This window comes from Salmo salar, chromosome ssa21 (assembly GCF_905237065.1).
Source record: "Salmo salar chromosome ssa21, Ssal_v3.1, whole genome shotgun sequence".
In the NCBI taxonomy this organism is placed as follows: Eukaryota; Metazoa; Chordata; class Actinopteri; order Salmoniformes; family Salmonidae; genus Salmo; species Salmo salar.
In genome coordinates this window covers 10490539-10494355 of record NC_059462.1, presented here as the reverse complement: position 1 = coordinate 10494355, position 3817 = coordinate 10490539, and the positions used below count along the sequence as shown (strand labels likewise).

General features: G+C 45.7%; 1 pseudogene; it reads left to right on the top strand.

Annotated features, from left to right (window-relative positions):
- Positions 1 to 391: 391 nt before the first annotated feature.
- Positions 392 to 1696, top strand: LOC106581718 (desmin-like; annotated as a pseudogene).
- The last annotated feature ends 2121 nt before the right edge of the window (positions 1697 to 3817 follow it).

Here is a 3817-nt window from a genome sequence, read left to right as displayed (position 1 = left end):
GGCTTTTGAGCAGACTTAGCTTCTGTTCACATCACTGCAGCCTCGTGAATGGGAAGAATCTTGGGAATGAAAATGCAGTAAATCCATAATTACAGGCTTGATAAACAATGCCTATGTCTCTTTTTATTTCTTTATGGGCCAGACTGCCTCACTGGTTCATAGCCCTAACTCCGCACCTCACAGGGGCATGACAGATGTCTATGAGGCAGGTCAGGTCCTTTGTCTTAGAGGTTAGAAATTACAGAGTACTTTGCTCAGGAGTCGGGTAGGGATTGGCCCGGCTGTCTGGGTATAAAGAGGTCCATACGATGAGAGTTGGAGAGCAGAGGTGCACAGCCAACCAGAGGTCCTCCTTCAGACACAGAGATCAAAAAACCAACTCATCGTCATCATGAGTCATAGCCCAGATAGGATGTCATCTTACCGCTGCCACTTTGAAGACATCAGCAGCAGCTCTACATCCTACCAGGTCAGGGTGTCCAGCCCTTCCCCCACCTGACGAGATGCCCGTACCCGATCCGCCATCTTCACCCACGGTGGTTCAGGAGGTGGCACAGTGGCCCGAAGGACCATGTCCTCCACACAAAGATCTGGCGCGACGGGTGGGACAATGTGTGCTGGTATGGAGGGTGGCATCGACTTGGATGCAGCCGCCACTGAGAACCAAGCATTCCTCAGCACACGCAGCGTTGAGAGACAGGAGATGGTCATCCTTAACGACAGGCTGGCTCTTTACATCGACAAGGTTCACTCATTGGAGCAGCAGAACAAGCAGTTGGAGATGGAGGTCGAAGGCCTCCAGAATCGCTTTGTGAAGCCGTCTGGCCTGCACTTGCTGTACAAGCAGCAACTGAGGGAGCTGATGAAGATCGCAGATAAGATGCAAGTCCAGTGGGACCTGGCCCTCGCTGCTAAGGAGGCCATGGTCGGCCAACTGGAGATGATCAAAGCCAAATACGAGGAGGCCCTTGAGAATAGGAAGGTGGCCGAGCTGGAAATCGAAGCATTCCGTCCGGATGTCGACGTGGCCACCTCTGCGCGCATGGCTTTAGAGAAACAGCTGGAGCAGTTGGAGGTGGAGCTCAAGTTCCTCCAGAGGGTGCAAAAACAGGAAATTGAAGAGCTGATGGCTCAGGTCTATTCTGGTCATTCCTCATCCCAGAGCTCCTTCGCCCTCCCTGACCTATCGGTTGCTCTCAAACAAATCCAAAGTCAGTACAATGAAATTGCAGCCAAAAACTTGGCTGAAATGGATTCCTGGTACAAATCAAAATAGAAGACATAACCAACAAGACAACAAAGCACATCGACAAGGCCCGAAGTGTAAGAGAAGAAATTACAAGCACCAGGAAGGATATCCAAAACAAAGAGCGTGACCAGGATGCTTTGAATGATGCTCTGGAAGCAGAGAGCAACGGAGAGGTACAAGAAGGAACTGGAAGACTTGCAGGTGAGGATCGAGGCCCTGAAGGTTGAGCTGGAAACCACAAAGGAGAAGATCGCTCACCACCTGCGCGAGTACCAGGACCTTCTGAACATCAAGATGGCTCTGGAGATTGAGATCACAACTTACTGGAAGCTGATTGAAAGCGAGGACTTGCGACTCAGCAGCATGGTCAAGAACCTGTCTTGGATGAGTGGCAGAATGAGTGCGATGAGCTCTGAAATAAGCAGTGTTGGGATTAGTTACTTGTAAAAGTAATATAACATATTACTCGATACATTTAACAAAAGTAACTGGTTACTTTACTAGCTATTACTTTACTTTCATGAAAAATGTATAAATCTCACAGTTAGTTTAACTGTTCGAGGGAGCAAGGCGAGCTGTGCATGCTCTACCAGAAATAGGCTACATAGTAACTCAGGTTTGATCACTAGTTTCTCCTTTCATTTGTGGTGATGATTTCCTGTGCTAGTCTACAAGTGCTGCACTATCATATGGGCTGTTTAATTAGGAAATCTGTACAGAACATATGGCTATCTTTTCATTCAAAATCTCTCTCGAGCTGCCAGTTCTGGTTATAGACCGCACGTACAGGGACCTATAGAGACGTATAGAGGGCACACTTGCCACTAGACGGGAAAGCCTTCTATGGGATTTGCTATCACAGAAGCGATCAATGGCAAAGATCAGAGGTACGTCCTCTATACATTTCTATGGAGAGCATATGACATTTCTCCAAACAGCCTTTCTCCACTCGCTCGTGAACTAAATGAGGAAACGAGTCGAGATCGGATCATGGAAACACGCTGCCGGTAGAGATATGACTCTGAAAGTAACGCACGCGTTGTTAGACAAAGTAACTGTAATAATATTATCCAATTTGAAAAAGTTTCTTCACTCTGTTACTCATGAAAGTAATCTGATTACGTAACGCATTACCCCTAACACTGGGAATGAGTGTGGGTGTGGTTGGAGGTGTGGCTGGAGGAGTGGCATTGAGTGGAATTGTTGGAGGCAACGGAAATGGTGGAGGTAATGGAAACTGTGGAGGAAATGGTAAAGTCAACGGAAATGGTCGGGGGCAATGGAAAGGGAAACGGTGCAGGTGGAATTCGAGCGATCTTCACCCATGAGGTACAGGCAGTGGAAGCGACTAAGAAGAATACGGTCCTCATCAGAACCGTGAAAACAGAGGACGACATGCTGGAGAGCAACATCCAAGAGAAGAGCTACACTGTTGAAGGTGCAGCAGATGTGATGGATGAGGAACAACTGAACGATCATGTGACCTTTTCTCAATCTTTTATTAAACCCTTACGTCCCAAGAGCTTTGCAATGAGGACCCATGCCTGGTCTGTCACCTGGACATGAGACCATGAACTGCCCCTGTAACTATGTAAAGTGTGCCTTTGTGTGCCTTCAATTTGCTTAAGAAACAAATAAAATTCTCAGTATTAAAAAGACAATGGGCGTTTGGCATAGAGACTTCAATGCCAGAGTGTCTACGCATGTCAGTGTGTGTGCACGGGCTGATGGAGCCGTTTTCATAACCCTCTCTCTGATTAATAATTAGAGAGAATCAGGAGAGGAAAGATTAGCATATGTCTAGAGTGGCAGATAAGATGAGCATTTGGCTAATAAAAGACTAGGATCTCTGAGATGCAAAGAGGCAGAAACTTGTTAGAATAAAGGGCTTGTGTGTGACTCCTTGTTGGAGGGATATATTATGGTGTTGGTTGATGTGTCAAAAAATAGGCGACTGTTTTTACTATACCTCAAGCCAATGCCATACCTAAATATACAAGGGGATGGCTGAGCTGGAGCGTATTCAATGGGGTGCAAGTGCAAGATACTGAACATTAAAATAAAAACGTCTGTGATGATTTACACTAATCTGGACTGATGTTGGCCTTCAAACACTGACCAACAGTCATGGAGCAGTGATGGTACCAACTAACTGAAACTGACTTCAACTAAAGATTGGTATTGAGAGAGCAAATTAACCTAAAATAGTGTGGAAATGTCTTACGTACAATGATAAATATGTTCAATTGTTTGTCAAGAAGCTTATGCCAGACCGAAGGGTGGAAGGTTGTTGTCTCAATACAATTGTGCAAGACTTTGTAAAAAAAATTCAGCAGTCACGGATGGATTTGGCCATCTGCGGGCTGTGATTTTGATGTGGTCTTGATGGGCCGTGAATTAACAATTGTCATGATTATACAATTTAACATCCGTTTTGAGAGAAAGAGCAAACAACAAAAGACTAATGTGTTTGTGCATGAATTCTGCCTAATGTCTGTATGGTGTGTTGGGATCCAACCCAACTATCCGGTTGCCTATTTGGACTTAATGAAGCATTCTGAAAGGTTC